Source organism: Procambarus clarkii, chromosome 53, assembly GCF_040958095.1.
Source record: "Procambarus clarkii isolate CNS0578487 chromosome 53, FALCON_Pclarkii_2.0, whole genome shotgun sequence".
Lineage (NCBI taxonomy): Eukaryota > Metazoa > Arthropoda > Malacostraca > Decapoda > Cambaridae > Procambarus > Procambarus clarkii.
This window is the reverse complement of record NC_091202.1, coordinates 32,418,556-32,444,118: the sequence shown is the minus strand read 5'-3', so window position 1 is coordinate 32,444,118 and position 25,563 is coordinate 32,418,556. Positions and strand designations below refer to the sequence as shown.

The 25,563-nt window shown below is 45.6% G+C and overlaps 1 protein-coding gene and 1 long non-coding RNA gene across 3 annotated transcripts in view; one reads left to right on the top strand and one right to left on the bottom strand.

Annotated features, from left to right (window-relative positions):
* The window catches only part of LOC123767103 (whirlin), a 379,357-nt gene that overhangs the window by 323,019 nt on the left and 30,775 nt on the right, over positions 1 to 25,563 (top strand). The gene's annotated exons all lie outside the window — the stretch shown is intronic.
* The window catches only part of LOC138352386 (uncharacterized), a 43,929-nt gene continuing 19,650 nt past the window's right edge, over positions 1,285 to 25,563 (bottom strand). Inside the window, exon 2 of the long non-coding RNA XR_011222793.1 lies at positions 1,285 to 4,985. This is a non-coding gene — a long non-coding RNA (uncharacterized lncRNA). The remainder of the gene's footprint in view (positions 4,986 to 25,563) is intronic.

Genomic DNA, 25,563 nt, shown 5'->3' with positions numbered 1-25,563 from the left:
CCTTCTCCCCTACCCAAGCCATCAAGCTACCCCCAACCCCACCCGTCCCTCCCCATATGTCTCGTCTCCTCGCGTATGCTGCCTGACCTCCGTTAGGTATGTGAACGAGCAGCATATGGCTGGCACAGCCTACACAATGTTTACTTGGTGGGTTGCCTACAGGAAGTCTTGTGGAGGTATGCTGACTATCCTCTCTCTCTCTTACACACAAACACACACACACACACACACACACACACAGTCCCAGAACTAAGAGGCATGAGTTATGAGGAAAGGCTGCGGGAAATGCACCTCACGACACTGGAAGACAGAAGAGTAAGGGGGGACATGATCACAACCTACAAAATCCTCAGGGGAATCGACCGGGTAAACAAGGATGAACTATTCAACACTGGTGGGACGCGAACAAGGGGACACAGGTGGAAGCTGAGTACCCAAATGAGCCACAGAGACGTTAGAAAGAACTTTTTCAGTGTCAGAGTAGTTAGTAAATGGAATGCATTAGGAAGTGATGTGGTGGAGGCTGACTCCATACACAGTTTCAAATGTAGATATGATAGAGCCCAATAGGCTCAGGAATCTGTACACCAGTTGATTGACGGTTGAGAGGCGGGACCAAAGAGCCAGAGCTCAACCCCCGCAAGCACAATTAGGTGAGTACAATTAGGTGAGTACACACACACACACACACACACACACACACACACACACACACACACACACACACACACACACACACACACACACACACACACACACACACACACACTAGGAAAGAACTGTTTCAGTGTCAAAGTAGTTAACGGATGGAATGCATTAGGCAGTGATGTGGTGGAGGCTGACTCCATACACAGTTTCAAATGTAGATATGACAGAGCCCAATAGGCTCAGGAACCTGTACACCACTTGATTGACAGTTGAGAGGCGGGACCAAAGAGCCAGAGCTCAACCCCCGCAAACACAACTAGCAACTAATTTAAACTCTCTAATTAATTATTAAGAATATTGACATTTCTAAAGACCGTGGCCCCGGATTCACGAAGCAGTTACGCAAGCACTTATGAACGTGTACATCTTTCCTCAATCTTTGACGGCTTTGGTTACATTTATTAAACAGTTTCTCCTGGTGCTTCGGAGCTCATTAATTGTTTAATAATTGTAAACAAAGCCGCTAAAGATTGAGAAAAGATATATAGGGTCGTAAGTGCTTGCGTAACTGCTTCGTGAATCAGGGGCCAGGGAGTGTACACAGTCATACCACACGAAGGATAAACAAACAAACCATTAATGATTATCTTTGTATATTTTGTGGATACTAATTAATTTTAGATACTAATTTCTCACCGATTTTAGCCCAAAATGAGTAAAGTTTTATTGAATCATCTTTGGTGTAATAAAGTGGAAGACAAAGATCTTTCATAAATAATATCTAAACTTATATATATGCTTTACAGGGCTATATATTTATATATATATATATATATATATAATATATATATATATATATATATATATATATATATATATATATATATATATATATATATATATATATATATATATCCATACAAATTACATAACTAGGATTTCAGAGTAGTGTGTGGACGAATTTTATTTTCATTTTATTTGTGTGAGCGAGAGGTAAGCAAATGAAAGATGAAGAGGGAAATAATTAATAAAAGAGGATGAGGGGGGAGGAAAGAAGGTGAAAGGACGAGGATAGAAAGGATAAATGAATGTATTTCCGGTACCGTAGCATGAGAGAGAGAGAGAGAGAGGGAAGGAATTAAAGAGGAAGTGAAGGCTGAGAGGAGAAAGGAAGATGTGGAGAGAGAAATGGTTATTAATTGCAAGAGGCAAAAGTATTAAAACTAGTCTATTAAAACTGGTCTATATATATATATATATATATATATATATATATATATATATATATATATATAATGTCGTACCTAGTAGCCAGAACTCACTTCTCGGCCTACTATTCAAGGCCCGATTTGCCTAATAAGCCAAGTTTTCCTGAATTAATATATTTACTATAATTTTTTTCTTATGAAATCATAAAGCAACCCTTTTCTCTATGTATGAGGTCAATTTTTTTTTATTGTAGTTAAAATTAACGTAGATATATGACCGAACCTAACCAACCCTACCTAACCTAACCTAACCTATATTTATAGGTAAGGTTAGGTTAGGTAGCCAAAAAAAGCTAGGTTAGGTTAGGTTAGCTAGGTTAGGTAGACGAAAAAACATTAATTCATGAAAACTTGGCTTATTAGGCAAATCGGGCCTTGAATAGTAGGCTGAGAAGTGCGTTCTGGCTATTAGGTACGAAATATATATATATATATATATATATATATATATATATATATATATATATATATATATATATATATATATAACTGAAAACCCCACACACCCCAGAAAGATTCGAACCCAGACAGCCAGGAGCACTATGCACCTTGGCGCACCTGGTACCTTAACCACTAGACCACACGACTATACAAAAATCTCAGTAGTCGTTAGACTATTTATCCAAGACCCGACAGCGCTCGGTGGTCGAATCCTTCTGGGGGTGTGGAGTTTTCAGTTGCATATTGGCTTGGGACCCATTCAAGCTTGTTCGCATATATATATATATATATATATATATATATATATATATATATATATATATATATATATATATATATATATATATATATATATATATATATATATAATGTAAAAACAGTGTTTATTAGTATTTAAAAGAGCGTTATTACCAGCATTAGCGAAAGATTTGTACTTTATGTCAAATTAACAAACAAATGATACAAGCAATTAAACCTAAGGGATATAATACTATATGCAAGTTAAATATGGAGGCCATACTTGGGGTTCGAACCCCCCCCCCCTCAACCCCCAAGTCCCCCCTGGACTTGCCGAACATACACCCACTACCGACTGAACCATGATGTGCTCATTATAGTTCAGCCTGGGGGGGGGGAGGAGGGGTGGGAGGGAGGGAGTTCGGTCATACTGTATGGGCCTGTATTGTCTCAGTATACATCATGTTGTTGTGGCTTTAGTGTGTATAATACCATATTGGACACGTATTATGTATTAGACATAATACGGTTATGTGGACTGACATTCCTGTTTAAAACTATTTTACATTCACATACATAAAGATAAAAGTGTTTAAGGTGGAGGAAATACTGGTGTATTGTGGATTGCTGGCGCATAATGACGGGTATACATCGGTGTCATTATACAATTGCAGTCTTAAATCACTCCGAGGTCAGCATATTTACAATGAGTTAAATTATATTCCTCATCATCCAAATGAACAACTAAAATCTCTTATTAAAGTTTAACAGGAAATTTACAAACAAATTTTGCTGAAAAAAAAAAAAATATATATATATATATATATATATATATATATATATATATATATATATATATATATATATATATACATATATATTTCATTCTTCATTATCAGTGTTCCCTTCTCCACAGGTCAAAGTTCATTGTTGGTTAGCACTGTCCTCCTTCAGCTCCGGGAGACACCGGAAGTGACCCCCAACAGTGACCCCCAACAGTGACTCTCTGCATCCTCGTATTTGCAGCTCTCTCCTTCCTCTTTCTTGTTCCTTCGGCCTCGAGTTTATTGAGGAGTGAATCATGATCTTGAGGACCCCGAGACCGACCCCTAGAACACCTTCATACTTGTCTAAGTTACCTGCCGACCACGTTTTCAGGCTTGCTTGCTTGCTTTACTGGCAAGTTCCTTTTCACCCAGTCAACAGGAAAGCAGTTTTTTTCGGTGCCTGATCAACCAACCCGTCCTCCTAAGGTTTCCCTAAGCGTCGAGAAAGCGGTCAATTTAAAGTGGTCTCTCCTAACCTACCAGAGGACCCAAAACAGAAAACGGGACAGTACGTCACTTTCGCCAGTCGTTTCCTTATTCTAGTACGATACTTTTTGGCCTTATGTAACGCATCTTAGCGAAAAGCGACGTTCTTTGTAGGAGGACAGGTTGTAGGAGGACAGGTTGTAGGAGGACAGGTTGTAGGAGGACAGGTTGTAGGAGGACAAGTTGTAGGAGGACAGGGTTGTAGGACAGGTTGTAGGAGGACAGGGTTGTAGGAGGACAGGGTTGTAGGAGAAGAGGGTTGTAGGAGGACAGGGTTGTAGGAGGACAGGTCGTAGGAGTACAGGGTTGTAGGAGGACAGGGTTGTAGGAGGACAGAATGTAGGAGGACAGGTTGTAGGATGACAGGGGTGTAGGAGGAGAGGGTTGTAGGGGAAGAGGGTTGTAGGAGGACAAGTTGTAGGAGGACAGGGTTGTAGGAGGACAGGTAAAAAGAGGACAGGCTGCAGGAGGACAGGTTGTAGGAGGACAGGTATTAGCAGGACAGGTTGTAGGAGGACAGGTTGTAGGAGGACAGGTTGTAGGAGGACAGGTTGTAGGAGGACAGGTTGTAGGAGGACAGGTTGCACCAACAGAAAAACCATTTTCATCCTTGCCATATCTGCTACCAAATAGTGTTCAGATGTGATCAACTTTGCCAAATAATCTTTCTCGCTCTTATCATTAGTAATAAAGAATACACTTCGATCTCAAGACCTCCCGACGAAGGCATTCCTTCCGCCTGACGGCCACCAGAAGGACGCCGAAGGAAAACACTGACAACTTCCTTCCTTCCTTCCTTCATTCATTCATTCCTTTCTCTACCCTTTCGGAGACGCGACATTGACCCCCTAGACCTTAACCTTCTCCTTCAACGCACGACCCAGCTCCTCAACTTTGGTGCTGGAAGTGACAGACTTCTGGGACTTGCGGTCGCTCTTCTCGCCCTCCAGGTCGAGGTAGTCCTTCGGGGGCTCCACCGGATACATTAGCGACGATTTCGAGCAACAGAATTTGGGTCGAGGGATTCTCATGGGCTTGACTTCGGTGACGAGGGAGTCCATGGCGTCCGGTAGCTCAGCTGAGGAAGGGAGAAAAACCCAGCTGTTAGAAACTATAGCTGCTAGAACCCATTTCATATACATATGTCTGGGAAGAAATAGGGAGAAATTTTGTCAGAATTAAAAAATTAGGTTTGGGATATTTATTTGTAGGAAAAAGCGAAGGTCAGTTGCTGTAGAGAAAATGTGAGAAACAATTTCATATATACTAAATAAAACACATTAAAAACACATATATAAACACCAGCTGGCATACATCCTTTGCATAAAAAAAGCATAAATAACAGCCGAGTTCTGAAACTCATTCGAGAGAAACAACAATAGTTAAAAATACTTTTTGGGAATAAGATAGAGAAAATAAAATATAGTCGATATTAAAAGCCACCTGAAGATCCCAGCTGTTATCCTCACCAGCTGGGTGAAGATAACGTGTCGGATATCATCTACAGAACTGAAATAACAATTAAAAAAAAAAAGACTTAAGAGAACTGCTTCCTTCAAATCCCTACTTGAACCCAAACTACAAATTGATTATAACTTTAGCATTTATCATCGCTATGCTGCAAGACAGGCAAAAAAAAAAAAAAATTTTACGAATTTCCTCCAATGATAAAAATTATCTTTGATCTATGGGCCCTTAAGAAAGGTCCCAACCCCAAGATATCTCTAAGACAGCGTAAATCCTCACAATGGTGCTGGAAGAGGAACAGGATCAACACTAATGATGTGACTGGTCATTCTTGAGGAGGGGCTGGAGGTGAATTATCAGGGAAAGTTGGAGGGAAAGGGAAAGTGAAAGGGAGGGTCCTTGGATTAGGGAGGGAGTCTTTAAAGAACAGGTATACTGGGTAACCTCAGCGTAAGGAGGGGGGCGGGTGACAGAGGCAAACAGGAAGGAAGGAAGGGGGCCATGAAAGAGACAGGCAGGGAGGGGAACCATGAAAGAGATAGAAGGGAAGGGGGCAATGAGACAGATAGGAAGGTAGGCCATGAGACAGATAGGAAAAAGAAAAGGTCCTGGGGTTGAGGGCAAGCAATGTGAGAGCCGACGGAACATGACAGAACTTTACCCGTCTTTCTAGACAGGTAAAGAAAGGACCAAAGAACTAATCGAGACAGAGAGTAAAAGGGGTCTTAGAAACAGGCAAAAAAAAGTACTTTGTGATAGACAGAGAGGTACCAACCTCGGGACAGGAATGAGGAGGAACCTCGCAGCTTGAAGGAACGGGAGAAAGATATATGAGAAACCACGAGCGAAGAGGGAGGGAGAAGGCAAAGGAAGAGGAAAGGGAGAGCAGAAGAGAGAGAAAGAAGGTTTTGGAGGAGAAAGAAGGCAGTATAGGGAGAGAGAGACTGAAAAAGGGGGACCAAAGAGACGAGGAAGAGGAGAGAAACAGGTAGATAAGGATAAAAGAGGATAAGAAGAGACTTAGATAAACAGACTCACTTGGAAAAAGCTACTTGACTCGGTTAAATAACCCTTTAATCTGAGTAAACTGCCTGACTTCAAACCCTCTCAATAAGCTCACTATGATAAATATAACCCTGGTTCGTTAGCAAGCCTAACACCGCGTGGGACAGCGCTCCGTCGCAACAAACACCTTAGTGAACACTGTGTACTTAGTGCTAATTAGTTACGCCATTAAGGTAATGAGATATGGCGCGAGTATAAGGATTACTCGCTACAGGCCTGTAGTGAGTAATCCTCATACTCGCTACAGTTGTATCCGGCGGCCAGTTGTGATACGAGTCTAACACCCCGCGATGACCCGCACCCAAAACCAAATAGAAGGCAAGTATGGCGGGGAACACTTATGGCCAGAGAGAGAGAGAGAGAGAGAGAGAGAGAGAGAGAGAGAGAGAGAGAGGGAGAGGGAGAGGGGGGAAGTTAAACTCGACGGTCACTTCCTGGTGGCACCGTGGCGCCGCAGGTGAGTCCTTGGTGCCATACCTCGGCGCCACAGGTGTGTCCTTGGTGCCATACCTCGGCGCCACAGGTGTGTCCTTGGTGCCATACCTCGGCGCCACATGTGTGTCCTTGGTGCCACACCTCGGCGCCACAGGTGTGTCCTTGGTTCCACACCTCGGCGCCACAAGTGTGTCCTTGGTTCCACACCTCGGCGCCACAGGTGTGTCCTTGGTTCCACACCTCGGCGCCACAGGTGTGTCCTTGGTTCCACACCTCGGCGCCACAGGTTTGTCCTTGGTTCCACACCTCGGCGCCACAGGTGTGTCCTTGGTTCCACACCTCGGCGCCACAGGTGTGTCCTTGGTTCCACACCTCGGCGCCACAGGTGTGTCCTTGGTTCCACACCTCGGCGCCACAGGTGTGTCCTTGGTGCCACACCTCGGCGCCACAGGTGTGTCCTTGGTGCCATACCTCGGCGCCACAAGTGAGTCCTTGTTGGGCACTCGGCACTCCGTCTGCCAGATACGCCACATGGACGTAAATAATAGTGGTACATGGCCCTTATATCCTTTGATATGGGGGCCATCCAGATACTGCCACGTGGCACTCGGTGATTGGTCAAGACAGTTACACCAAGGGGGACATTTAACGTTCAGAAAGGTTCCAAGACACGGTATAACTACCTCCCCCCTTGTTGTTAATATATAACTACCAAGTGGTTTAGACTAGGTGGGTGAGTTACATAGATATTTTTGCCACTCCACCAAATATAACACCAGCAGACGGGAGCCGGTCGGCCGAGCGGACAGCACGCGGGACTTGTGATCCTGTGGTCCTGGGTTCAATCCCAGGTGCCGGCGAGAAACAATGGGCAGAGTTTCTTTCACCCTATGCCCCTGTTACCTAGCAGTAAAATAGGTACCTGGGTGTTAGTCAGCTGTCACTGGCTGCTTCTTGGGGGTGGAGGCCTGGTCGAGGACCGGGCCGCGGGGACACTAAAAGCTCCGAAATCATGTCAAGATAACCAAGACGATCTTGTCAAGCCACTACACAAAGCCACAGGAGATAAAGTTGAGATGATTCCGGTTATATTGTGGACTTTTCTTGCAGTAACCAGACTCTTGTTGTATCCGAAAGTGTCTGTGCTAACTTCGGGAGGCCGAATGTTGACCTTAATATTCTTCCGAACGCCAAACATCACATGGGATAGTCCCCGAGGCCATGACGGGACATACACAAAGTTAGGAAGTTACTTTCTGGTCTTGAGGTTAGGTAGTTTTCCTTCAATGTGTACTGTTTCCATTTACTCCAAGTCTAAGTCCAACACTGACGAGGGGTGAGAGAGGCATCCTGGAGGGTGTACTGAGGGTGCGCGTGCTTCAGGAAGTCTTGGGAGAAGTTTAAGGCGAGTGCAGGCGTATACGAACAAAGAGGTTAAAGTCTTAGAGAAAAAAAAGGGAAGGGCTTGCATCACTGTGAAAGCATCGTTTGTCTCTTGTGGGAGGTAGGGTGGGTGTGTGTGTGTGTGTGTGTGTGTGTGTGTGTGTGTGTGTGTGTGTGTGTGTGTGTGACGGTCTGTGAATGCTTGCATTGGCAGGCCCGTGCACACACCCACACACACACGCGCGGTGCACACGTACGCACACACACACACACACACACGCACGCGCGCACACACACACACACACACACACACACACACACACACACACACACACACACACACACACACACACACACACACACACACACACACACACACACACATACACACACACACACACGCGCACACGCATATCACTGAGCCTTGCCAGGTGCCGTTATGGGCGTGACGTCACTGGCGCAACTCTGCGGCACAACCCCAGGATAACTGTGCTCACCTGGTTGTGCTTGCGGTGGGTTGAGCTCTGGCTTTTTGGTCCCGCCTCTCAACTGTCAATCAACTGATGTACAGATTCCTGAGCCTACTGGGCTCTATCATATCTACACTTGAAACTGTGTATGGAGTCAGCCTCCACCACATCACTGCCTAATGCATTCCACCTGTTAACTTCTCTGACACTGAAAACATTCTTTCTAACGTCCCTGTGGCTCATGTGGGTACTCAGTCTCCACCTGTGTCCCCTTGTTCGCGTACCACCCGTGTTAAAAAGTTTATCCTTATGAACCCTGTCAATTCCTCTGATAATTTTGTAGGTGAAATTTCCCTTTCGGAACGCCAGCCTTTTGTTTTCAGTTCCCCTCCTCGAGTTCTTTAACCCTTCTTCAACCAGATACTCAAATGTCAGCACACTGTAGTCGATCATTCCTACTGGGGTCTCGAAACCGATTTCTCTTTTGTCGGAGTCGGTCAGAGTGAAGACTAGGTCAAGTCTCGATTGTTCGTCGTTTCCTCTCATTCTTGTGAGAATGGCTTAAGAAGTTTCTTGTCACCACCTCCAATAGTTTAGCTTTCCGTGTATCCTCACCTCCATGCGGTTCCTTGTTCTCCCAGTCAATCCTTCCGTGATTGAAGTCGCTCATGATGAGCGGATGGGATCTATTTCTACAGGCAGCAGAGGCTGCCCTCTCAATTATAACGTTAACTGCCATGTTGTTGCTTTCGTATTCTTGACTGGGTCTTCTGTCATTTGGTGGAGGGTTGTATATTACTGCTACTACTACTCTTGGTCCTCCCATTGTCATGGTGCCTGCTATGTAGTCTCTGAACCCCTCACAGTCCGGGATAACCATCTCCTTGAAACTCCATTCCTTTCTCATTAGTAGGGCCCCTCCACCTCCTCTCCTTCCTTCCCTCTTTTTCCTTATTACAGTGTAGTTCTGGGGAAACACCACATATGTTGGAAAACACACGTCACAGTGTGTGTGTGTACTAAACTAGTTGTGCTAGCGGGGGTTGAGCTTTAGCCCTTTGATCCGGCCTCTCAACTGTCAATCATCTGGATTAATTTACTGTCAATCAACTGTGTGTGTGTCTGTGTATGTGTGTGTGTGTGTGTGTGTGTGTGTGTGTGTGTGTGTGTGTGTGTGTGTGTGTGTGTGTGTGTGTGTGTGTGTGTGTGTGTTTTACACAGACAGACAGACAAAGACAAAACAGACAGATAGAGACTGGGAACTGAACCACTCCCCCCCTCAGTAACTTTGTATCATTAATCTCCTACTAAAGATCCCAAGTGAAGGCAAACTCCGTCCAGTGTTTGCACAGATGAACGCCTCACTGCAAAAAAAAAAAAAAAAAAAAAAAAACGCAAAACTTGTTTGCTAACGCGGAAAGTGGCACGAGGAATCCAATCAAGGCTGTCAGCACGTTGTCGTTATCCTAATTTGTCTTGGATTACACCGTTTCCAATCACAAATCCTTGCCAGTCATACCAATCCTTGCCAGTAATCCTAACCCAGTTGCGAGAGGTGATTCAGCAGGTGAGAGGAAGAGGGAAGTGGACAGAGAGAGACAGAGACAGAGGGATATCAAGGCTAGTGGACAGAGGGATATCAATGCTAGTGGCTAAAGAGATTGAGCGGTATCAATTCGGATAGATAGAGATTGATGGGTGGGAAATAGAGAAGAATTTACAGTGAGTGGATATTGAGGAAAATGGGTGATAGATGGAGAGAAGAAGGATAATAGAAGGGTAAAAAAATCAATTGATAACGAGTAGAAATAGAGAAAATGGTACAAATTAAAAAGTGGATAAAGGGAGTAAATGGCAGGAGACGAAAACAAGAGAGATTATAGGAGAAACGGGAATAGACGAATATAGTGAATAGGAAATAAAATTTAAATAGGAAATAAAAAGGCAGAGAAAAGGAAGACATAGAGGGAATGAGGAGAAAATTTACCAGAATTTACCTGAAAGCCACTAGACACTTTAGCGGCCTCGACGAGGACAAGAAGCCGTGGGCTTGTCAAAGGTCCCCCCCCCCTCTTTACCCATGATAATTTTTCTTCCAGTTCGATTTTAAAATTGAAATGAGATTTGGCATTTACGGCTTCGGCGGGTAGGCGGTTCCATGGGGTTTATAAACCTGTGGATTAAAAAGCCTCTCCTGCTCCCAGTACTTCAGGAGAACTCTGGGATGTAGAGAGGGGGAGAGAGAGGGAGAGAGAGAGGGAGAGGGAGAGGGAGAGAGAGAAGGGGGTGAGGGGGAGGCAAGGGCCGTCCAGTGACCGGAGAGTGGACAAGAGTGCCGTTGCTTGCAAGCATATTGCTGTCAAGGTGATCAGGCAAGAGTCAGGCCCTGCTGCCAGGTCCCCCTCACCCCCCTCGCTAGACTCCCACTCCCCCCCCCCCCCCCACACACACACACACCTTTCCTACACTGTGTGAAAGTGAGAGTGGCTGTGTGTGTGTGTGTGTGTGTGTGTGTGTGTGTGTGTGTGTGTGTGTGTGTGTGTGTGTGTGTGTGTGCGCGCGCGTGTGTGTGCGCGTGCCCGCACTAGGATCCTCCTTTGTCCCTCCTCTCCTCTGGCGTGTTTAGGCAGTATGACGCAGGACTCCGCATAAGCCACGGAGACCCTCGCATGCTTCACACCTCTGCAGATCCTGAGGCTTTTACTGAAGCCTCAGGATCCCTAGAGGATTCAGCTGAATCGCAGGTTGCTGTGTTTTTTACCATGTCGTGGTGTGGTGGTGTAGGGCGTGTGCTTGGGAGTCACCGAGTGTGCAGGTTCGAATCCTTCTCACGGCTACATCTGATTTACTCATTGATGCAACACGTTAATGTGATTTCATTGGGTATTATTATTATTATGTTGATAGGGAGATATTCACTTAACACGAACGTTGAAAGTTTGATCCTCGTATTATCCGAGACCTGGAGATCTAGCGAGCTGTGGTTGGCAGCAAGCCGACGAACACAACATTCGTGACCCCCTGAGAAGGCAAACATATCAATTCGCCTGGGGTTTGGAGGCTCGAACCGTTGACCCTATATGTGTGTGTGTGTGGGCGAAGATCTATCAACCGAGCTATTGCTTCAAGCATCTCGCTAATAGTTAGCTAATACACACAATCGCAATTCTAAATATTAGGTAAAATAACTTCAACTCCTTAAAATAAATCCAACATAAGTGGAGGCCAAATTGTCTCACAACAGCTGACTGCTCTGCAGACAGGAGGGGCCTGACAGCCGAGTGGACAGCACTCGGGTTTCGTAGTCCTAAAGTTCCTGGTTCGATACCCCTGCGGAAGCGGAAACACATGGGCAGAGTTTCTTTCACCCTGATACACCCTGATTTCCTTCAACTGCGTTATAAGCTGATGTAGGAAGAAACATTTGACGCGTGTAAAATACATTGTTTCATACAGTATTGTATTTTTTGGTATATGGTGGAGGCATGAGGGTGATGGTGGAGGCATGAGGGTGATGGTGGAGGCATGAGGGTGATGGTGGAGGCATGAGGGTGATGGTGGAGGCATGAGGGTGATGTTGGAGGCATGAGGGTGATGGTGGAGGCATGAGGGTGATGGTGGAGGCGGGAGGGTGATGGTGGAGGCGGGAGGGTGATGGTGGAGGCGGGAGGGTGATGGTGGAGGCGGGAGGGTGATGGTGGAGGCGGGAGGGAGATGGTGGAGACATGAGGGTGATGGTGGAGGCGGGAGGGTGATGGTGGAGGCGGGAGGGTGATGGTGGAGGCATGAGGGTGATGGTGGAGGCATGAGGGTGACGGTGGAGGCGGGAGGGTGATGGTGGAGGCATGAGGGTGTCGGTGGAGGCATGAGGGTGAGGGTGGAGGCATGAGGGTGACGGTGGAGGCATGAGGGTGACGGTGGAGGCATGAGGGTGACGGTGGAGGCATGAGGGTGATGGTGGAGGCATGAGGGTGTCGGTGGAGGCATGAGGGTGAGGGTGGAGACAGGGTGATCACACCTAGGGTTACCTCTCAGGGTGACTCGCGAATCACTAGAGACCAAAAGACCAGTTGACCAATCAGGAGAGACGAAACTGTCTATCATCGTCGTTAATGCACGAATCAGGACGCGAAAACCTGATGCGTGACCGACATTGAGTACGAAATCAGCCTGAAACCTCCCACGTCCCGTCAATCTGTCAATTTGATGCTGTTCAATCATCCGCTCACTCATCTGTCAATCCTGATTGACAGTAGCATCCCACCCCCCCCCCCCTTGACACTGTTCCCACATGTACTGCAGGAGAGTGAGATTGAGAGAGATTTCGCCTCTATCACAGCCCAGCAAAAAGGTGTGTTAAGACACTGGTCAACACCCTAGCCACCCACCTAACCTCACCAACACCTAGGTATAGAAAACGTGGATATCTGTGGGTGGCTACTGTTCATAGTACCTTTTTATTTTGCACGTTGGGTACTGTAGAGTACCAAATGAGGCGCATTAGAGAGCACGTGGTGCATCGACTGTCGTAGCTACACTTACATCACATTCCTACCTGGATATTACCTGGAGAGAGCCTCGAGAGTTCGTCTAATCCTCCCCCACACTCCCGCCCAGCCTGAGGCCAGGCTTGACTTGTGATAACTTGGTCCAACAGGCTGTTGCTTGCAGCGGCCCGCAGGTCCACATATCCACTACAGTCGGGTTGGTCCGGGTTGTAGTGGACTGGACCTGGCTTCACGAAGCAGGCAGCCAAGCAAGAGGAAGCCAGGCAAGAGGAAGCCAGGCAAGAGGAAGCCAGGCAAGAGGAAGCCAGGCAAGAGGAAGCCAGGCAAGAGGAAGCCAGGCAAGAGGAAGCCAGGCAAGAGGAAGCCAGGCAAGAGGAAGCCAGGCAAGATGAAGCCAGGCAAGAGGAAGCCAGGCAAGAGGAAGCCAGGCAAGAGGAAGCCAGGCAAGAGGAAGCCAGGGAAGAGGAAGCCAGGCAAGAGGAAGCCAGGCAAGAGGAAGCCAGGCAAGAGGAAGCCAGGCAAGAGGAAGCCAGGCAAGAGGAAGCCAGGCAAGAGGAAGCCAGGCAAGAGGAAGCCAGGCAAGAGGAAGCCAGGCAAGAGGAAGCCAGGCAAGAGGAAGCCAGGCAAGAGGAAGCCAGGCAAGAGGAAGCCAGGCAAGAGGAAGTCAGGGAAGAGGAAGCCAAGCAAGAGGAAGCCAGGCAAGAGGAAGCCAGGCAAGAGGAAGCCAGGCAAGAGGAAGCTAGGCAAGAGGAAGCCAAGCAAGAGGAAGCCAAGCAAGAGGAAGCCAAGCAAGAAGAAACCAGGCAAGAGGAAGCCCACCAGCTAACCTCGGGTATTGAGCAACACTTCACAACATGACGCCTCAGATTGTCCTAAATTAACAAGTTGCAAAATCATGAGAATCTCATCTCTGCCCCCCCCCCCCCCCCCATCTGGGCGCCTGTAACCGGCAGACGACTGCCAATCCGGCCGGCCGGATATGGTGGCTGATGGCTAGCCAATAGATTGGTTACTTTAACTGGCAGCTACAAGATGAACTGGGTATCCATATGGCGTAAATGTAACTGATTCCTTTGACAGGTTGGTTAGCTAGACTGGTTGGCCGGCTATCTGAGCCCAGGTGGTTGTGGTGACAGCTGGTGGAGCAGTGTTGACACCCCCAGCACGTCCTGGCTACCTGGTGACGCCTGCATACTGACTCCTCGCTGCCTGGTCGCCAGCACCAGGTACTTGGTGCTCGTATCCCTTGTACCATGTGCTCTATACTGTGGTCAACAGCCATTGCTAGTTAGGTCGAGAAAGGGTCGATCTAGGCTCCTAGGCCCCACCTTCTAGGCTCCTAGGCCCCACCTTCTAGGCTCCTAGGCCCCACCTTCTAGGCTCCTAGGCCCCACCTTCTAGGCTCCTAGGCCCCACCTTCTAGGCTCCTAGGCCCCACCTTCTGAATGGTCTTAGATTAAGGCAATGACTCACGTTGCATTTATTTAGAACTTTAAATTAAATTATCGAATTAGAATCGAATTAACTGCAAGGACTTCTATATCTAAACTATTCTATTTATTGACAGCTCTAAACGCCGAAAAAGTTGTTTCTAATGTCTCTGTCACTCATTTTGTTCTCTACTTTCCATTCGTGAGCCCTTCTGCTATACTGACCTTTAAACAAAGCTCCTTTGTCTTCTTTGTTAATATAAAGTAGTTACAAAGATTAGGATCTTTGCAACTCGGGGACGAGTCTCGTTGCAAACTTCTACACCTTTTCTAGCTTCTTATGTGGGCTTTTTTTAGACGGGGGCGCCACGATGGGGCGGGATTCTCTCTCTACGACTGGCCTCATGTGGGCGGTGTAAAGCGATCTAAATGCCACACTGGATAACGACATTTCTACCGAGTTCCCAATCACCTAACCCTGTGTTTGATTATCTTTCATCCTCATACGAGCATACGAGTACTTACAATGATTTTTTACTCAAATCATCATATTCAGGTTAAGTGGGCAATATTATCTGGAATGTTTCTCAGAGCCCTGAGAGTTTGCAGCCCGGAATTTTTTGATAAAACAATTGCGAAAATATTTTAAATTGGGAAGAAGTTAAATAAGCCAAAAGCGGTCTTGGATTGCGCGTTTGGTCAAGCAAAAGGGACGTTCAACAGACAAGCTCCCAAGTCTAAACCAGAGCTAAAAAGCTCGTTGGTATTACCATATTTTGACGAACTAGTAAATTATGTCCCAGCCCTGAAAAAACCTTAATATTAACCCAGTGTTAAAAAATAACAATACAGTTAAGTCCATGTTAATTAAGAACTCGCCCTCGTATGAAGCAGGTTGTGTGTACTCCATCCCTTGTAATGAGTGTGCATGTGTTTACATCGGCCAGACTGGTAAATCTCTTTCGTCACGTTTAAATCAACATTCATATGCTATTCGTACAGCTCAGCACTCCAGTGCATTGTATTTATGTGATCATTCTATCAGTTTATGTGATCATTCTATCAGTTTGTGATCATTCTATCAGTTTATGTGATCATTCTATCAGTTTGTGATCATTCTATCAGTTTGTGATCATTCTATCGACTTCAGAGGGACGAAATGTATTGTTAAAAGTAAGGGTTTCGTTGAACGAAATGTGATTGAGTCCGCTCTGATCAAACACTGTAACAACAGCCTTAATGTGAGCCCCGGCATGTACAAATTACACCCCCATATAAGCTTCAATATAGCACGTGTATTAAATATAGCATCCATTTAAAACTGTTTATTTATTTATGTATTTCCATCCGGCGGCACTTATACACATGTGTTTTTCCGCATTATATATATATATATATATATATATATATATATATATATATATATATATATATATATATAATATGTAATATATGTATGTGAGAGAGTGCCGCCATCATGCACTTACTAACCTGCCTCCACATATCAAACAACCAGGTACAGCACCAACCAGGTACAGCACCAACCAGGTACAGCACCAACCAGGTACAGCACCAACCAGGTACAGTACCAACCAGGTACAGCACCAACCAGGTACAGCACCAACCAGGTACAGCACCAACCAGGTACAGCACCAACCAGGTACAGCACTCTGTATCCCCACCACAATTTCAATTACTATTATATTCATTCTCCGGTTCGCCGTGGGGGTGTTTTTATTTACTTTTTTCTCTCTCTGTTCGACCTTTTGAGGAATAAAAAAAAAATTGCCAATAACACGTAATGGGTGTCACGCCCGTGGGACACACAGAGGTCACGCCGCTGCACCACGACCAGGGGACATGTCCGTGACAGTGGATAGGGACAGAAATAACACGTAATGGGTGTCACGCCCGTGGGACACACAGAGGTCACGCCGCTGCACCACGACCAGGGGACATGTCCGTGACAGTGGAGAGGGACAGAGGACATTGGTGATGTCCCACTCCAGCTTGTGGTAACACAGGTTAATGTTCTTTATATATGGTCATTTGGGGGAAGATATTGGCGTGGTGGGTGCGTTTGTGTGAGTAGGAGAGAGGGAGAGAGAGAGACAGAGAGACAGAGAGACAGACAGAGAGACAGAGAGAGACAGAGAGAGAGAGACAGAGACAGAGAGAGAGACAGAGAGAGAGACAGAGAGACAGACAGAGACAGAGAGACAGAGAGAGAGAAAGACAGAGACAGAGAGAGACAGAGAGACAGAGAGAGAGAAAGACAGAGACAGAGAGAGAGACAGACAGAGACAGAGACAGAGATAGATAGATAGATAGATAGATAGATAGATAGATATTGATAGAAAGATATAGATAGATATAGATAGAGAGAGAGAGACAGAGAGACAGATAGATAGACAGATAGATAGACAGATAGATAGATAAATAGATAGATAGATAGAGAGATAGATAGATAGATAGAGAGATAGATAGATAGATAGGGAGATAGATATAGATAGAGAGATAGATATAGATAGAGAGATAGATCCACATTAACAGGTCAAACAAGCAGTCTTAACGACTGCCATACCGCCATTAAAACTACACAACCCTTCCAGTAATGGGGCCCATAAATCACTCCCCTTTCTCCTGCCCCTTAACTCCCCTATCTACCCCTTTTTCAGCAGGTCGTTCGTAACTACCTAATTCCAGAGAACAATCGACGCGAGTTCAAAGGTCAGAGTTCCGTTTGAAGCTCCATGATATAACGTACACCTTCGTATAGCGGACACACTCATAGGTCACAATCTCTAGTTGCTAGTTAACAATGACCAGTGATACTTGAATTAATGTAGAGCAACAGATATCCTAATTAAACAAATTATCCAAAATATCCTAATTAATGCAATTAAACAATTAAATGATGCAAAGAATGTCACGTTGTAGAAGCAGAGTAAGAAATATTCTTTAAATAAAGATAAGGCCCAAGATGAAATATAATGGTATACCACAAGGTAAACTATAAGGGTATACCACAAGGTAAACTATAAGGGTATACCACAAGGTGAACTATAAGGGTATACCACAAGGTAAACTATAAGGGTATACTACAAGGTAAACTATAAGGGTATACTACAAGGTAGACTATAAGGGTATACCACAAGGTAGACTATAAGGGTATACCACAAGGTGAACTATAAGGTCCAAGGTGAACTATAAGGTATACCACAAGGTGAACTATAAAGGTATATACCACAAGGTGAACTATAAGGGTATACCACAAGGTGAACTATAAGAGTATACCACAAGGTGAACTATAAGGGTATACCGCAAGGTGAACTATAAGGGTATACCACAAGGTGAACTATAAGGGTATACCACAAGGTGAACTATAAGGGTATTCCACAAGGTGAACTATAAGGGTATTCCACAAGGTGAACTATAAGGGTATACCACAAGGTGAACTATAAGGGTATACCACAAGGTGAACTATAAGGGTATTCCACAAGGTGAACTATAAGGGTATTCCACAAGGTGAACTATAAGGGTATACCACAAGGTGAACTATAAGGGTATACCACAAGGTGAACTATAAGGGTATACCACAAGGTGAACTATAAGGGTATACCACAAGGTGAACTATAAGGGTATACCACAAGGTGAACTATAAAGGTATACCACAAGGTGAACTATAAGGGTATACCACAAGGTGAACTATAAGGGTATACCACAAGGTGAACTATAAAGGTATACCACAAGGTAAACTATAAGAGTATACCACAAGGTGAACTATCAACCTCCAACAGCTATTTTAACAACTGACCAACTGGAGTGTAAAAAAAAAACATACCCAAGAGGCAAAATAAATTACGAATCGAAAACATGTATGAATCAAAATTCTCTTTATAACCATAGGCCGCTTCAGATATATTCCCACGAAGAGAAAAAATACAAGTTTTAACCTACTAAATACATTTTTTAACATATTTAACATGTTAACAATCAATTTATTTCACGTGACAACATGAGAAGCATTTTTTTGGGTAAGAAAAAGCAACCACAGAGAAGTTGCGGGACACACAGGCTGACCTAAGGCTCCAGGGTGGCCTAAGGCTCCAGGCTGGCCTAAGGCTCCAGGCTGGTCTAAGGCTCCAGGCTGGTCTAAGGCTTCAGGCTGACCTAAGGTTCCAGGCTGGCCTAAGGCTCCAGGCTGGTCTAAGGCTTCAGGCTGGTCTAAGGCTCCAGGCTGGTCTAAGGCTCCAGGCTGGTCTAAGGCTCCAGGCTGGTCTAAGGCTCCAGGCTGGTCTAAGGCTCCAGGCTGGTCTAAGGCTCCAGGCTGGTCTAAGGCTCCAGGCTGCTCTAAGGCTCCAGGCTGGTCTAAGGCTCCAGGCTGGTCTAAGGCTCCAGGCTGGTCTAAGGCTCCAGGCTGACCCTAAGGCTCCAGGCTGACCCTAAGGCTCCAGGCTGGCCTAAGGCTCCAGGCTGACCCTAAGGCTCCAGGCTGGCCTAAGGCTCCAGACTGACCCTAAGACTCTAGGCTGACCCTAAGGCTCTAGGCTGACCTAAGGTTCTAGGCTGATCTAAGGCTCCAGGCTGACCTAAGGCTCCAGGCTGGCCTAAAGGCTCCAGGCTGACCTAAGGCTCCAGACTGGCCTAAGGCTCCAGGCTGACCCTAAGGCTCCAGGCTGACCCTAAGGCTCCAGGCTGGCCTAAGGCTCCAGGCTGACCCTAAGGCTCCAGGCTGGCCTAAGGCTCCAGACTGACCCTAAGACTCCAGGCTGACCTAACGTTCTAGGCTGATCTAAGGCTCCAGGCTGGCCCTAAGGCTCCAGGCTGACCTAAGGCTCCAGACTGGCCTAAGGCTCCAGACTGACCCTAAGACTCTAGGCTGACCCTAAGGCTCTAGGCTGACCTAAGGTTCTAGGCTGATCTAAGGCTCCAGGCTGACCTAAGGCTCCAGGCTGGCCTAAAGGCTCCAGGCTGACCTAAGGCTCCAGGCTGGCCTAAGGCTCCAGACTGACCCTAAGACTCTAGGCTGACCCTAAGGCTCCAGGCTGGCCTAAAGGCTCCAGGCTGACCTAAGGCGTGAATACCACATTTTCCTGGAGATCAGAGGGAGTGGTCGCCGGGTGATGCTCAGAAGGAAGTGATGCTGACGTCATTAGTTGAACTTCACCCAAACTGAATAAGCGTCATTGGAGAAGGGAAGGGAAGGGGGGAGAGGGAGGCCTCGCCTCTCTCTTCCATCCCATCTCTTCCTTTCCCCTTTCCTTCCCTGCCACGCCTCCATGACCCATTCCATTCCATCCCATCTCTTCCTTTCCCCTTTCCTTCCCTGCCACGCCTCCATGACCCATTCCATTCCATCCCATCTCAGCCTCTTTCCCACACCATCAGGTATCGTGCATGCCCCCCACACCCACACCCCTTCCCACCGGCAGAGACGAGAAAGTGGTGGAACAGGTTCCTGGGAACTGTATGCTAAAACCACGCCAAGGTGGAACAGTGCGCCCACACTCGCTCCTACTAAGTAGCACGGGCTATGGTGAGCCCGTAGTGAACTTGTTATTAATTCACAGGTCTCCCTTAGAAAAGTGGCGAATGAATGCTTGGAGCCGGTCGGCCGAGCGGACAGCACGCTGGACTTGTGATCCTGTGGTCCTGGGTTCGATCCCAGGCGCCGGCGAGAAACAGTGGGCAGAGTTTCTTTCACCCTATGCCCCTGTTACCTAGCAGTAAAATAGGTACCTGGGTGTTAGTCAGCTGTCACGGGCTGCTTCCTGGGGGTGGAGGCTTGGTCGAGGACCGAGCCGCGGGGACACTAAAGCCCCGAAATCATCTCAAGATAACCTCAAGATATAACCTCCCATTAGGGCATATCTGTCTACGGCGAGAGTTGGGGGTTATGCACCCATTGTCTCTGGCCATCTAGTGGATAGGTGATCACGTAGTCTTGCCCCTTATCTAATGGTATCTTGAGTTTATCTTGAGATGATTTCGGGGCTTTAGTGTCCCCGCGGCCCGGTCCTCGACCAGGCCTCCACCCCCAGGAAGCAGCCCGTGACAGCTGACTAACTCCCAGGTACCTATTTACTGCTAGGTAACAGGGGCATTCAGGGTGAAAGAAACTTTGCCCATTTGTTTCTGCCTCATGCGGGAATCGAACCCGCGCCACAGAATTACGAGTCCTGCGCGCTATCCACCAGGCTACGAGGCCACTTTATGAGCCTAATAGGCACTTAAAGCCAATTACACAATTCCCAGGATATTACCTAGTTTCATATTTTATTCACCTAATTGTGCTTGCGGGGGTTGAGCTCTGCTCGTTGGGCCCGCCTCTCAACTGTCAATCAACGATTTTTATTTTTATCTCAGACCGAATTCGTAGACCTCAGTCTACGAATCCGAAGCGCTGTTCACCCGGCTGTCATGCCCCACCAGGACAGTCTATAGAAACCTGGAGAGTAGTACAATATATAACCAAACAGTGCTATAGTATGCGGTGCCGGCGTGGCACCCCGACAGAAACAAAACGAATACTGAGGATGTACAAAAATTTGCTACATGACTATTAATAGAAATGAAAGGACTGACATACGATGATAGTTTGTTGAAATTTAACTCAATGGCAGTGAACGGAGAAATATAAGGGGGAGGGTAATGATCAAGACATACAAAATACTTGGTGAATAGTTGAAATAGACAGACTACAGGTTAAAACTGACCTGTTAGGTAACGTGTGAAAACATACATGAAAGGACGCCTTAGCTCAGTGTAATTAACAAAGAGAAACGAGATTTGGACGGGGGGATTGGGGGGGGGGAGGGGAGATAGGAGGAGGAACTCAGGAGCTAAAGTTCAATCCAGTCAAACCTGTTAGGCAAGAACGCGTTCACATAATAATAACGGTTGCATTTGACGTTGGGTGGGGGGGGGGAGGAGTTTGCGCTGCGCAATATGCGATGCGCTATTGAGTACTAGCCGCCCAGAGTGGGGCTCAGGCGGGGTCTAGCAAGTAATGCATAGTGAGGGACCTCTGAGAGATTAATGGGACCCCTGAGGGATTAATGGTACCCCTGAGGGATTAATGGGACCTCTGAGGGGTTAATGGGACCTCTGAGAAGTTAATAGGACCTCTGAGGGGTTAATGGGACCTCAAGCCCATGCTAGAAGAATCAATGGAACATAACAGATCTTACATAAGGCTCATGGGAGCGAGAAGGTGAGGTGCGATAACAATGATAAGTGATAGAAAAAAAAGCAGAGATGTGGAAGGAAAAGGAGAGAGTGAGAGTGAGAGTGAGAGTGAGAATGAGTGAGAGTGAATGTATATATGAATACATCTTACAAGGGAAAATTGCCCCATAGATCCCATGAAGACTGCCCTCAGTGGATACCTATGGCGCCATCTATGAACCAGCTGCTCCGTCACTCCCAATAGTTATTAAATATTAAAAAAGTACGATGTTCGTAGACAGTGGTTTCAGCTGTTTTATATTTGTTTTGGCTCCTTAAACTGGTGTATAACCCAACGACAAGTTACGTTAGGCATTACGATACTCATTATTGAAAGTATTTACTAACAATATGTTGTCCTAGTAGACAAATCGTTCTTTCTAGAAACTGCAACGCTGTAGCTCATACAGAAACCTGTATATGTATATATATATATATATATATATATATATATATATATATATATATATATATATATATATATATATGTCGTACCTAGTAGCCAGAACGCACTTCTCAGCCTACTATGCAAGGCCCAATTTGCCTAATAAGCCAAGTTTTCCTGAATTAATATATTTTCTCTAATTTTTTTCTTATGAAATGATAAAGCTACCCATTTCATTATGTATGAGGTCAATTTTTTTTTATTGGAGTTAAAATTAACGTAGATATATGACCGAACCTAACCAACCCTACCTAACCTAACCTAACCTAACCTAACCTATCTTTATAGGTTAGGTTAGGTAGCCGAAAAAGTTAGGTTAGGTTAGGTTAGGTAGTCGGAAAAAACATTAATTCATGAAAACTTGGCTTATTAGGCAAATCGGGCCTTGCATAGTAGGCTGAGAAGGGCGTTCTGGCTACTAGGTACGACATATATATATAATAACAAAAACACTTAACACAAAAAAATACTAAAGCCTAAAAGGAAGACTTGAAGCAAATTGGAAAGTTAGAATCTGTTAAGTTGGTGCGTGGGAGTCGTGTGTGTGTGTGTGTGTGTGTGTGTGTGTGTGTGTGTGTGTGTGTGTGTGTGTGTGTGTGTGTGTGAATTCACCTAGAGTGCTTACGGGGGTTAAGCTCTGGCTCTGTGGTCCCGCCTCTCAACCGTCAATCAACTGGTGTACAGATTCCTGAGCCTACTGGGCTCTATCATATCTACACTTGAAACTATGTATGGAGTCAGCCTCCACCACATCACTGCCTAATGCATTCCATCTGTTAACTACTCTGACATTCTTTCAGAAAGAAAGAAATGACAGAAAACATTCTTTCTAACGTCCCTGTGGCTCATGTGGGTGCTCAGTTTCCACCTGTGTACCCTTGTTCGAGTACCCCCTACCCCCCCCCCCCCCCCCCGTGTTAAACAGTTTATCTTTATCTACATTGTCAATGCCTCTTAGAATTTTGTAGGTAGTGATCATGTCTCCCCGAGCTCTCCTATCTTCCAGTTTGTGCATTTCATGCAGCCTTTCCTTGTAACCCATGCCTCTTAGTTCTGGGCCTAGCCTAGTGGCATACCTCTGAACTTTTTCCAGCTTAATCCTGTGCTTGATAAGGTACGGGCTCCATGCCGGGGGCTGCATACTCCAGGATTGGTCTTACATATGTGGTATACAAGGTTCTGAATGATTCCTTACACAGGTTTGGAGGCAGTTCTGATGTTAGCCAGCCTCGCGTACGCCGCCGATGTTATTATTTTGATGTGGGCTTCAGGAGACAGGTTTGGCGTGATATCAACTCCTTGATCTTTCTCTGTCCGTTTCATGAAGGACTTCATCTGCCATTCGGTATCCTGTTTCTAGCCTCCTGTTTCCACTGACTAGTTTCATTACCTTACATTTATTCGGGTTGAACTGTAGTAGCCATTTGTTGGGCCATTCAGTTTGTCTAGATAATTTTGTAGCCTCATACTATCTTTCTCTGACATAATCCTCCTCATAACTCTTCCATCATCAGCAAACATTGAGAGGAACGATTCTATTCCTTCTGGGAGGTCATTTGCATATATCAGAAATAGTATAGGTCCAAGGACTGATCCCTCTTGCAGTGACTCGCTGTCTTCTGTTGTTTAGGTACTCTCTTATCCAATTGAGTACCTTCCCTTTCACTCCTGCCTGTATCTCCAGCTTGTGCACTAGTCTCTTGTGTTGTACTGTCTCAAAAGCTTTCTTGCAATCCAAAAATACGCATTCTGCCCACCCACTCTCTTTCTTGCCTGGTCATAGAATTCAGGTGTGTTAGAATTAGAATCGGAGTGTATTTCTAGGATTTCTCATTCTAGAATTAGAATTGTTTCTAGAAATAAATTGGAATCAAAATTCCAATTTTGATCTCACAAAAGTCATGAACAGTTTCTTTAGTATTTCACCCTCCATATAATTAAGAGCAAGTCTGAAGTTGGAAAGCGACACACACGCTCCTCTCACAATGTTCTTTATGTGTTCCTCTGGCGACAGCTTACTATCCTAAACCACCCCCAGGTCTCCTTCTTTATTAGAGTTCTGTAATTCCTTTCCACGTAATTTGTAAGTTGTGTGTGGTCTATTTTCTTCGATTCTTCATTCCATAACATGGCATTATTTAGATTGAATTCCATTTGCCACATTCCTCTCCAAACACTTATTTTGTTTAGATCAATTTAAAGGGCATTACAATCGTATGCGTCTCCTATCTTCCCCAGTATCTTAGCATCATCTGCAAACATGTTAATATAATTCTGTATTCCTTCTGGTAGACCGTTTATGTAGACGATGAACCTTACTGGTGCAAGAACTGAACCCTGTGGTACTCCGCTAGTAACACTCCTCCAGTCAGATACTTTGTCTCTGCTTACCGCCCTCATCTGTCTGTCGGTTAGTAAATTTTTCTTCCATGTCAGATGTCTCCCTGTCACCCCTCCAGCATATTCCAGTTTCCAGAACAGCCTCTTGTGTGGGACTCTGTCAAAAGCCTTTTTTTAGGTCCAGATAGACTCAGTCAACCCAACCATCTCTTTCCTATAGTATCTCTGTGGCTGTATCATAAAAACTAAGATGTGTTACACAGGATCTTCCTGTTCGAAAACCATGCTGTCAGTCCGTTATTATGTCATTATTCTCAAGGTGTTCTATCCTTTTTGTTTCAACTATTGTTTCTAGTATTTTGACTACCACGCTTGTTAATGACACGGGTTATAATCTAGAGGGTCCTCTCGGCTACCATTTTTATAGAATGGAACATGTTTGTTTTTTCCATATATCTGCTAAGCTTCCTGTGCACAAGGATGTTTGGAATATTAATTGAAGTGGAATGCTCAATTCAGTTGCACATTCTCGCAGCACCCAAGGTGACACTCCATCAGCTCTAACTGCTATATTTCTTCCTAGCCCCTTGAGTAATTTGTCCACTTCATCTTGAGATACCTCTATGTATTCCATGGCGTGCTCTGGAATTGACATTTGGTCCTACTCTCTGAAATCCTCATTTTGAACAAACACACTTTACCTGCTTGATACCTGCTTGATGAGGTTCTGGGAGTTCTTATACTCCCCAAGCCCGGCCCGAGGCCAGGCTTGACCTGTGAGAGTTTGGTCCACCAGGCTGTTGCTTGGAGCGGCCCGCAGGAACACATACCCACCACAGCCTGTTCATTCTCAGTAAACCTGTTCCCCATTTTCAATCTCTGA